The following is a 12617-nucleotide window of genomic DNA, read 5'->3' as shown; positions in this document are numbered from 1 at the left end:
AAAATATAATTTTGGACAAATTTGTTTACTCTTCAAATCAGTTCATTTATTTATTTTTAATTTATTTAAAGTATATGAAAAATCTCATAAAAGCCCTTTTCTCTGAGAATATCTATAGCTCCCCAGGAGATTAAAAAGCATTCTCCCCTGACTTAATAATACATGGTTACATTTTCTTCTGCAACAAAATGCACTTAATGAGCATCTTCTTGAGTACTTTAGAAAAATGGAGTCATTCTTGAGTTATAAATGAGGTCCCTGGCTTCTACTAACCCAATATGTATATGGCACTACACCTATAAACAAATGAAAATGTTGAAAGAACAGAATAAAATGTGGTACAAATGCAGAGGCAGTGAAATAAGCTTCATCTCCAAGTGTATTTTAGAGAGGAGGACCAAAAGGTACTGGGAATGGAGTGTTAGAGAACCCACTATTTAATAACTTCTACCAGGCAATATTAGTTTAGAGGTAGCTGTTGCCTATTTTGATTAAACTTGAAAATATCTACGGTAATGTGAAATTGTAGGATATGTCTGATGAAAAAGTGATGGCCTGGTAGAAGGAGAAAATAGGTGTCCCAAGCACATTATCTAATTTGGCATAAAACTTAGAAGTGAGAATGGAAAAATTAGATAGATGGGTCACGGATCAACTGTATTTGCTAAGAGTTGAAAGACAGGATGGGGCAGAACGGGTCACAGCAGTTGCAAAACCATCAGAACATATTATTTTCTTTAGAAAATTAGCCCTTTTTTCTAATTTTCCTAGTATCATAGATGCATTCATATTATTGCTCTTTATATGCAGTACTATTGAACTGAAAATGATTTTGAAAATTCACAATTCGTTTTAAAAATGGTTTTAAATTGCTGTGGCAGATATTTAACATGGAAGGAAATCATGCAATAAAAATTTTCTGCAATGTATATTTATATTACCTGTTAGTACCATCTCAATATTTTCTAACTAGAGGTACCTAACAGTATGACATTACTAGTTAATATTTAAAAATAGCAATATGACATAATAATTAATATTTCTTGTTACTGTGTTTTTGCTTTATACAACATAATAACTTATGAAGGTAGGAGGGAGCTATACTCATTGTGGTGGATTGAATTAAGTACCCTAATTTAGAAATCTTCATGGTCTTAATCCCCATTTCTTTGCACATGAACCCATTGTAAATAAGATCTCTTGAAGATGTTACTTTAGTTAAGGTGCAATCCAAATCAATGAGATTGGGACTTAACCCAGCTTACTGGAGTCCTTTAAAAAGAGAAGAGATTCAGACATAGATAGAGAAAGCTATGAGGAGATGCTGGAAGCCAAGTTCAACTGACCTGGGAAGAGAAAGGGGACAGCATAGCTTTGTTCCAGGAAAGTCAAGGAACCAAGGATCACTGATAGGCCAAAATGTTATCTAGCCCTCTACACTCTGAAACCATTAGCCAAACCCACTTTGTAGTTTTGTCATTTCTGGCCAGCAAGACTAACACCCTTGGCACTTAATTATATGAGACAAACTTCAAGTGGAAATTTTAAATCTCTGGATCTATTTGGATTTCTTTAATGCCCATCAATACTACCTACTGTGGTGATCATAGGCAGCACTCCCCAGCCTCACCGCTCTGCCTCCTGGTGTCAGTCTATTTCCCTTTTATGTCAGAACGCTTCCACCTTCTTTTGTGATTGGAGTTTAGTCAGGGGGGACTAGAATTTTTCTTGTTCAACATACTTGTTTTGTAGAATCTATGAAGCCTGTTTGTTCATCATTATATATTGCTGCAGGAAAATGGGTAAGACACAAATGGCTGCGAACAAAAAATGTGGGGAAATTTTTGATCCACTGATGAACTTATGCTGCTACTGTATAGAAGGCTACCTAAAGCAGAGTATAAAAAAGCCAACAAAAACAATAATAAAAGAGAGGGAGAGAAACAGACAAAAACATTGAGTGTTAAGATCATAAAGATCACAAAATAAAATTTTAATGAGGGGGCAGAGCCATTTATAAGTTTTTTTTTGTCATTTATCCTGATAATTTCTAGAGATTCTCATGAGATAAAATTATTGAAACAATTTGAGGTAATTGAAATGACGTTTCAATGTAGAAGTAAGTATAGCCTACACAGGCGTTTCTGAAAGCATCCCGTGAGATCAAAAAAAGTACTGACCAATGTTTTCCTTTTTTTTCACATTGCTTATAAAAGCCATGTAGCACCTAAAAGGGATTATTTTTGAGGTTATAAAGATGAGAATTAAAACATTTCTTTAATATTTTTATGTTTTGTATATTAATTTTGATAGTAACTAGGTGATTGCTTTGTAAACATTTTCTCTTAGGGCTAATTTTCTCTTAGGAACATCCAATATCTTAAATTCCTGATTCCATATGTTTTTCCTGTGTTTTAGTTGTTTAATATGGAGGGTATAACTGGTTGCTCCATCATGTCTAGCAGAAGCTCCATTCTTGTGTCCATAGTGCCAATATTCTGAGTATGCCCAGAATTATATCTCCAGACCTGGTTCATATAGATATCTCTATCATAATATCTTTAATGAGCTATAGTGAGTTTTTTAGCCTGAATTTAGTTTAATATATATTTTCTTTAACTTCATAGCAACGAATGAAAAAAGATGCAAAGATTAAGGATGGATAAGCAAGGTACAGGGGCTCCCGTATGATAATGCAGAAATAAAAAATACCACACATTTCAACACAAAACAGTAGTTAGGAAGGTTCAAAGATTAAGATTCTTAAGTCATCTGAGTTTTCCAATCCTCCTGAGTTTGTAAAAGAAGGCTGAGAACTTTCTTGACTAAGTGTTCCTAAAGTATTAAAATATATTCATTTCAGAATTTTAATATAGGAAGAAAAACAATCAAGAACAATTTTATGCACATTAATTGAATGATTGAAAGAAGTATTGCTAATGTACAGTAGCTAAGTCTCTTTTTTCAGTTTTTTTAATTGAAGTATATCATTCATACGTGGACACACATGAACAATAAGTGTATAGTAAAGATTGCAGACTTACAAAATAAACATATATAACATCACACATGGGTCTCATACATCACCCCTCCACCGACTCTTTGTATTGGTGTGAAACATTTGTTGCAAACTATGCAAGAGCATTGTCAAAATATTTCTACCAACTATAGTCCTTATCTTATATTTAGTGTATTTTTTCTCCAACCCATACTATTGTTTTAATCTATTTTTGTTACAGATATTGTGAACTTGCAAAACAATCGTAGAGATGGGTAGATTTCCCATAGAACTTCATTAAGTCTCTTTTAAAACTCTGGTAATAGTTGATTACAAAACAAAATGAAAACTGGTTTCTAACCATGACATCAAATATGCAGACTCAGGCACTAATACTTAGATTCTTAAATGTATTTCACTCACACAGGCCACTCTAAGGATAAAAGTTATTAATACAAAGAGCAACTGCACCCCTAGGTTTAGAAAACTGAAAACTATAGTTTATCAAACAACTATTCAGTGTATATTTATTGAGTCACTACTATGAGGAAAACAGTCAAAAAAAAGAAATAAAGAGCCAGAAAGATAATGTAAACCTTGGGCTTTGTCACTATCAGATTTACAACCTATAAAAAAGGTGATAATTATGATGGTGTACAATTTAATTATAAAATAGTAATTCAAGGAACAGAGGGAAAGTACAGACTTCTCAGATGCCATAATATTGATTGATGTCTTAAGAAATGACATCACCTCGAAAATTGGATAGGCAATAAAGAGTGAATTGTAAATAAGATTTTGACATAAAGATGAAATGAGAAGCCATGTATGTCTTGAATAGAGGTAGAAAAGCAGTAAAGTTTATTCTGGGATCAAGAAATTGCCTGATTTGATTTAAAAATAGAACAGTATAGAAGAGGCAAACAAAGTGCTTTAGTCGAGGCAGGGCCAACATGTGTAATGCTTTCAATGTTAGGTTACTCCACTTTGGCGATGAAAATTAACTCTACCTGTGCCTCTTTCTAAAGGCATTGATCCATTGGGAACTAAATATAAAAGCAATAACCATCAAAATATCAGCTTTATTATGGGGTTTAAGATATATTTAGGGGATTTGAATCTCTGGACTGACAATGTGATAGCCAGGTCCTGAGCCTCAACAGACTCCAGCACCTACAATATGATTTATTGGACTTATCACACTCAGTAAGATGGAGTTGAAGAAGGACAACCACCACACCATGGAGCCTAGAGTGATTACAACTGAAAGTGGGAGGATTGCATCCAACATCCATGTGGAATCTGAGCCTCCTCTTGACATAGAGGTGCAATGGACACAACCAATCCAATGTCCACATAGAAGAGGTGGCATTGGATTGGGAAAGTGGACATGGTGGCTGATGGGTATGGGGAAAGGCAGGAAGAGATGAGAGGTGGAGGCGTCTTTGGGACATGGAGCTGCCCTGGATGGTGCTTCAGAGGCAATCACTGGACATTGTAAATCCTCACAGGGCCCACTGGATGGAATGGAGGAGAGTATGGGCCATGATGTGGACCATTGACTATGAGGTGCAGAGGTGCCCAAAGATGTACTTACCAAATCCAATGGATGTGTCATGATGATGGGAACGAGTGTTGCTGGGGGGGGGGGGGGGGAGAAGTGGGGTGGGGGGGTGGGGTTGAATGGGACCTCACATATATATTTTTAATGTAATATTATCACAAAATCAATAAAAAATAAATAAAAATAAATTAAAAAAAAAGAATGGGGACATAGATCAGGCCTCCGGTTCCAGTGGTCTTCCTAATAGTCTATGGATATATCTAAAAAGTTGGGTGTATGAACTCTACAGGGGAATAGTTGTCCCTAGAAATCTAGAAAACTGCATGGAAAATACCCCATCATTTCATAGCCTCCACCAAGTCTAATAGAAAGGAAAATGATGTATAAGCATGCCCTTAAGGAAATATAAGCATGGCTTTAAATGGATATGAATATAACTTTTAGCACTTGACCTTTAACATATTTGGTACACAGTCTATATTTTGTGAAGGTTCGAGATTGAACAAAGTTATGGGACTTTAGAAAAAAACAACAACTAAGTAGCATTCTCTAAGGGGCCTGTAAAAACAACGACTGAACTTAAATTTCCTTTGCTCAAGGTAAATCTCCCTTGTCCCAAAACAAAATTGCCTTGCTATGGGTGATCTCTGAGGTTTCATACTCTGCAGGTCATTTGCATGTTTGGTTTATAGCATTGGTTAAGTCTACCCATTTGGTCTAGTTAAATTTCCTTCTCACTATAAATCACTATTTCTCCTCAGAACCATCTGTAGGAAGAATCTGCATCTATGTTTTAGATTTATGTTCTCTTCTCCATCTTAACATTATTTCTTATTTATTTAGCTATAATCTCTACTAGGTAGAACTTACCTATAAATACTCACAACTGACCTCTTTCTAGGATAAATTATTCATTTTGTGATTTATTTCACTTTTATCTACTTCCTCTTGTTATTACTCCAAATTCATATGTTATAAGGAACTTTACAGGCTGTCTAGCTCACACATCTGATGTTGAATCTTTTGTAAAATAACCTTTTCATGTATTTCTTCAGTCTGTACTTGTTTACCTCCTGTGAAAAGGAACCCAATTTCTTCTGAGACAATCTATAATATGTTTCCAAATGATATTGTCCATTTTGTTCAGAATCATTTTATATCTTTTAACTAATCAGCTGCCTTCCATTTTAACCATGATGTGAATGGACACTTCATGGTCTATCAGCCTATAACCAGTTAAGATATTTATACCTGGATAAATCAGTTTTCATATAAATTCATTTCCCACACATTTTTACACTGCCTTTTCTTTAATATTATGATCTACTCTTTCCTCTCTTTTGTAAGTCCTCACTCACCAAATCATTTCTAATTAATTTTTATCCATAATTTCTCCTTCATTTTTGAACCTCTGGGAACATTTCTCTGTACACTTATAATAATGATGATAATAATAATATAAAACAGCTTACATAGCATTCACCAACACCTAGCAACATTGTTATAAATACTTAAACTTATAAATATATAGCTTAAAGTAAACTGAATCACAAAAGGGAGGTTGCTTTAATATGCCCATTTTGTAAATGAGAAAACTGAGCACAGAGGATTGCATAATTTCCATTTTTCAAAAGGTCACATAGCTAGAAAATGGCAGAACCATAATTCAAAATCAGGCAAGTCTGTCTTCAAAGTTCCTTTCTGAACCACTCTCTCATGCTCCTTTTTTTTTTCTCCAAATAAAAAAACAAAGGCATAGTCACTACAAACAGGAACCAACGTTATTTCCTAGACTGGGCCAGCTACATAATTTATAGGTCCCTATGCAAAAAGAAAATGTGTGGCCTTTTATCAAATAGCAGGAAAAAAGTGCTATTAAAGGTACTAAATGTAAGTCATTTTCCTTTTTTCTATGGACTCTCTCAAGTTGTCATGCTGTATTTTATTTATGTAAACAAAACTTAAAATTTTAAATCATCAGCATGCATATTACCACTCATCTTTTATATTTGCAATGCAAATATGTAAGCATTTACTTCATATGTGGAGTTACCAAAATCACACAATACATGTGCATGTATTTCATTCTTACTAGAACAATGGAATTCTGATTACTTTTATTTCAGTTTTTACTATACATAAATTATACTCTACCATTCACTTAATGAGTAAGAAGGGACTGAAGGGACAAGGAGCTCTGCGTAGCCCTATCCTTATCTTTCATTCTGTGTCATCATTTCTAGTGTAAGTAATTGGTTAAAATAGGGAAGTAAGAAATAGAACACAAGTAAGAATGAATGTGATAAGATTTCATGGCAGCTCGTGTTTCTTAGAATGCCTTTGTCTTCTTACTGTATTCAAAGCAACTTCTAGTTTGAATGTAAAGTAGCCTCTAGGGCCTGTTGATATTTCTGCTTGCTCAGCTGTAGAAATACACTTATTTTATACTTGCTGTGAGTAAAGCAGAACTCCACACATCATGGTTGCTCCATAATTCTGTGCTCATGGTATGCTAGGAGTGCTCTAAGTAAATGGAGTGGCAAAGAATGGCAGACACATCTATTTCACATATCTTCTCTGCTCACCCATTTGGTTCAGAGTTCCATCGGACTTCATTTTTAAAACAGGTTCAAGGGCAAAATTATTAAAAATTTGAAATCGGTGTCAGGAGAGGATTAACCCAAATGTGAAACCTTTATGAGTATGAATCCTATGTGGCTGCACAGGTCAAACATTCATAAATCTGTCCCAGTTTTCTGTTTACTCAATTTCATTTGACTTTCTTAGTCCCTGCACATTGTACCAATTATTATAGTTTTTATATATAACTTTCTAATCAAATGTACACTGTACCTGTATACCTGTATATTGAATCATTAATAGTGTTTATATTTGAAGTGATAGAGACATCAGGATATACATACACATTGATACACAGTATTGCATTATATAAATATGGTCTTGCTCATTTATTTTATTTGCCATAGGTGAAGAAAATGATATATGAAATACTTTAAAGAACAGCTTGTTATATGATCTCAAGGGCAAATATTAATAAAAAAAAACATATATTGTCCTAAGGTTTCTAATTGTCTTGAAACGGAAATAAGTTAATGTGTTTCAAAAATGCCCTACATCCTTCAGGACCCAGCTTAAGTATAGCCAAGGAGGTTTATCCTGCTTATCCCAACATATAGGTACTTTTTATTATTTTAGTCATCATAGTAATATGAGCAAACTGGAGTATATTATTGTTTTGCTTAAAATTCTAATTAGTTATTCACTTGTTTCTTTCTATACTAGCCTGTGTGCTCAATGAGACAGGGGATGCTTCTCATTTAGAAGAAAATCTGCAGCCTCTGATATGCTGCTTATCTATCCTTTATATGAGACCAATACCATTTACTATTGAAATATTGACAGTTTATCAAAATGATAAACTTTATTTTAACTATGCTGATAGATATTTTGAGGTTCAGCAGTAGGTTATTAGATTTCAAGAAGTGTTAAATGAGAACCTTATGGAAAATCAGTCACCAAAAATTATTCTGTTGGAAATAGGTTGAGTTAGACATCTGTATCTCCTCAGGCCAATGCAAAGAAACATCTGTGAAACATACATTAAGTTATTTTCTGGGGGAACCAAATAAAAAATAAAATCTACCATGTTTTTAGCAAAAGTGAGAGAGTGTAGAACCAGAAGGGAAAACAAAATAAATTTACAAATTCAGAGAATTCCAGAAATGGAGTTGTGATTTATTGATCTAGACCTACCATAGACACCATGATGAAATGGTATGGCCAAGTGAATTTATCAAAGGGGATTACTTAATGACATAAAAGTTTAATAGATGAATTCAGAATTATACAAAATCTGCTGACTAAAAAGTTGCAATGATTCAGAAAACTTTTAAAAATTAATATTTCTTTAAAGCTGCAGTCAAATAGCTGCCCATCCTCTGATGTGACCAGGAAGATGAGGTCAGCAATAGCAACACTGACTCATAGGAAGAAACAGGGCAAAGAGCAAGGGAAATGAGATTTTTTTCTGCTCTTTAAACTTTACTGCCTATATGATTTATTCCAAACCATCACCCATTCCCAAGCACCGTAATGCTCTCTGTTTTCCTTTTGTTCTTATTAAATTTTTAACAAATATATTATATGGCATAATTTTAGGTTTGCAGAAATATTGTGAAGATAGTATAGAAAGTTCCCATGCTCTATTGCTCACTTTCCCTAATGTTAACAAAACATTAGGTACATTTGTCAACATTGGTGTATTTCTATTATCTAGTGAACAGAATTTACTCATATTTTACTAGTTTCCATTAAAGTCCTTTTTCATTTCTAGGATACAATCCAGGATATCCTGCATTTATTTACCATATCTCTTGTTTCCTTGGATTTGAGACAGTTATTTATGTTTCTTTTTCTTTTTTTTAACCCTAAGAGTTTTAAAGAGTATAGGTCAGGTACTAAATTTGCACTTTTAGTGTTTTCCTCATAGTTAGACTGGAGTTTTGAATTTTTTTAAAGAAATGCACAGAGGTGATGTAACTTTCTCTTTTCAACATAGCAGGAGGTACATGAAATCAGTATGGTTTATCACTGACATTAAACTTGGTCACTTGCTTAAAGTAGAGTCTTCCAGGTTTCTCTTCTATAAAGTTGCTATTTTTGCTGTTCTACAAAGCAAATCACTAAAGGAGATAACAGGAAATGTGGGAAGGGAAAGAAACTCCACTTCTTGAGGGCTTATTACTCAGCATGTAAATGTATTGCCTTCTCCCCAGCATGGGACATGACTCCCAGGGATGAGCCTCCCTGGCGCTGAGGGATTACTACCAAGTACCAGCTGATGATGTAACTAGAAGATGACCTTGAATAAAAATGTCAACATGGACCAGCAGAATATCTCATTCTACATATAATACCAGGAATTAAAATGCTTTTTGACCTGAATAAAAAGGGGAAATGGAAAGGACAAATGAGTTTATATGGCTATGAGTCTCCAAAAAGAGCCAGGAGATTATCAGAGGGGTTGCCATTATGCACACCTCAGCAGAGTCCCAGAGATAGATAAAGTAGATACAACCTCGGTACTGGTTCTTCTGAGGGCTACAGAAACCCACAGGTTCTATGGTCATGGCAGATGGAATTCAGTGCCATGTCAGTTGGCCCTACTTTGGAGTTTGTGTTCCTGTGTGATGGAGCTGGACTCAGATGTGATCTTTGTCCACAAGCCTCTCCTGTTAATTTTACTGGAACTGTAGTTGATGCTGGGGTTTAATGTATACCCAGGGGGCCTGAATCTCTGGACTGACCATGTGATAGCCAGGCCCTGGGCCTCAACAGACTTACACCTCCTACACTCTGGTTTATTGGACTTACCCCACTCAGCTAACATGGAGGTGAAGAAGGTCAACCACCACACCAGGGAGCCAAGAGTGCCTACAACTGAAAGCAGGAGAATTGCATCCAGCATCCATGTGGAATCTAAGCCCCCTCTTGATATAGATGTGGCATGGACACACGGACATTCTAGGGTCCACAGGATGGAGGAATAGAGAATGGATTAGAGTGGACTTACTGATATTCTATTCATGAACTATTGTGATTAGTAATTGAAGAAAATATGGCATTGGTGTGGAAAAAGTGGCCTTGGTGGCTGCTGGGGGTAGGGAGTGGGAGGAAGAGATGTGATGTGGGGGAATTTTCGGGGGTTGGAGTTGTCCTGGGTGGTGTTTCAGGGACAATTACTAGACATTGTATGTCCTCCCATGGCCCACTGGATGGACTGTGGGAGAGTGTGGGTAATGATGGACCATTGACCATGAGGTGCAGCGATGCTCAGAGATGTATTCACCAAATGCAATGAATGTCTCATGATGATGGAGGAGATTGTTGTTATGGGGGGAGGAGTGGCATGATGGGAGTGGGGGGTATATGGGGACCTCATATTTTTTTAATGTAACAAATAAAGACCAAAAAAATTGTTGATAAATAAAAAACAACAGTACATGATGTTGCAGGCTTGCGCTCCATTTCTTGTGTTTGAATCCCAGAATCGACCTTTTTCTAAAAAGTTTTGGGTTCTTTTGTTGAAGAATGATAATAGGAACAAAAATCTAGATTTATGATTGATGATATTGGGCTGCCACTCAATGCCCTCTCAGTGCTAAGAAGTAAAAGTATATGCATTTCTACTAACCAATGTGTACACACATATCCATATTTTTTTTCACTTTCTTTAAAGCCTTTACTAAGACATGATTGAAACTTTACAGATACACTTGGAAAAATAAGACATGATCACAATTAAGTAAAGACAACCTAACCAGAGAGCTTAAATGCCTTGTCAGCTAATGGAGAAGCTTAACTACTGGGAGTGAGATATGCTGTAGGTCAGAGAAATGGGTATAATATTCTTCTCCTTCTTCCACACTCTCTCCTTCAGCAGAATCTACACCAAACTCCTCACAATTCTTCTCAAGGACAGCCATGTCCTCAAAGGCTTCAGACAACTCTCCTTCCTCCATCCCTTCACCCACATACCAGTGAACAAAGGCACACTTGGCATACATCAGGTCAAACTTGTGGTCCAGGCGAGCCCAGGTCTCAGCAATGGCTGTGGTGTTGCTCAGCATGCACACAGCTCACTGGACCTTGGCCAGGTCTCCACTAGGTACCACAGTGGAAGACTGGTAATTAATGCCGAACTTGAAGCCAGTGGGACACCGATCACAAACTGGATGCTATGCTTGGTCTTGATGGTGGCAATGGCAGCACAACATGGATGTCCTTAGGAATCACATTGCCATGGTACAATAGATAGCAAGCTATGTATTAACTGTGGCGAGGGTCACATTTCACCATCTGGTTGGTTGGCTCAAAGCAAGCATTGGTAATCTCTGCTACAGAAAGCTCTTCATGATAGTCTTTCTCAGCAGAGATGACCAGGTCATTTGTGGCTAGAGGTAAGTGAATGTGGGGATAGGGCACCAGGTTGGTCTGGCATTCTGTCAGATCTATGTTCAGGGCACCATCAAACCTGAGAAGAAGTGATGGAGGACACAATCTGGCTAATAAGGCGGTTAAGGGTGGTGTAGGTTGTGTGCCCAATATTGAGATTTCTATGACAGATGTCACAGATGGCCTCACTGTCTACCATGAGGGCACAATCTGAGTGCTCCAGGGTGGTGTGGGTGGTGAGGATAGAGTTGTGGGGCTCAACCACAGCCATGAAGACCTGGGGGGCTGGATAAATGGAGAACACCAGCTTGGACTTCTTGCTATAATCAACGGAAAGGCATTTCATCGGCAGGGAGGTCAACTCAGAACAGGTTCCCCCACCACAGCTGTGGAAAGCCAAGAAGCCCTGAAGACCTGTGCACTGGTCTGCCAGTTTGTGAATTCTGTCCAGAACCAGGTCGATGATCTCCTTGTCAATGGTGTAATGCCCCTGGGCATAGTTACTGACAGCATCTTCCTTGCCTGTGATGAGCTCCTCAGGATGGAAGAGCTGGCAGTAGGTGCCAGTGCTAAACCGGGTTTCTGGTCTACAAACACTGCCCTGAGCATATGCTTGCCAACACCCATCTCACTGAAGGTTTGGATGGAGTCATCTCCTTCCCCAATGGTCTTGTCACTTGGCATCTCGTCATCAGGCTGAATGCCATGTTCCAGGAAGTAGAGCTCCCAGCAGGCATCGCCAATCTGGACACCAGCCTGGCCGACGTGGATGGAGATACAATCACACATGGTGGCTACAGGATGGAAGGTGAAAATGACAGGAGCAGACACAGGTCCCTGTTACCATCCTTGACAAGCTAAGAGTCAAGGTAAGTAACGCACTCCATTTCTACAATTATCCCTGTATTTATATGCATTTATTAATGTATACATGGCTTCATACTAATGTCTAGACTCTAATCCAAGATCACAGGGTTCATGCTTTTCTCTCCCTTTGGCTTATTTGTAACTTCTTACTTTAATAATGATAAATTTGACTTGCATTACGTGCAATTTATTTGCTATGTTCAACATTAGTAT

At 36.9% G+C, this 12617-nt stretch overlaps 1 pseudogene; it reads right to left on the bottom strand.

Annotated features, from left to right (window-relative positions):
- Positions 1-10927: 10927 nt before the first annotated feature.
- On the bottom strand, positions 10928-12326 carry LOC101424755 (tubulin alpha-1B chain pseudogene; annotated as a pseudogene).
- Positions 12327-12617: the final 291 nt, after the last annotated feature.

Source organism: Dasypus novemcinctus, chromosome 2, assembly GCF_030445035.2.
Source record: "Dasypus novemcinctus isolate mDasNov1 chromosome 2, mDasNov1.1.hap2, whole genome shotgun sequence".
Taxonomy (NCBI): domain Eukaryota; kingdom Metazoa; phylum Chordata; class Mammalia; order Cingulata; family Dasypodidae; genus Dasypus; species Dasypus novemcinctus.
This window is presented reverse-complemented; position numbering and strand designations above follow the sequence as displayed.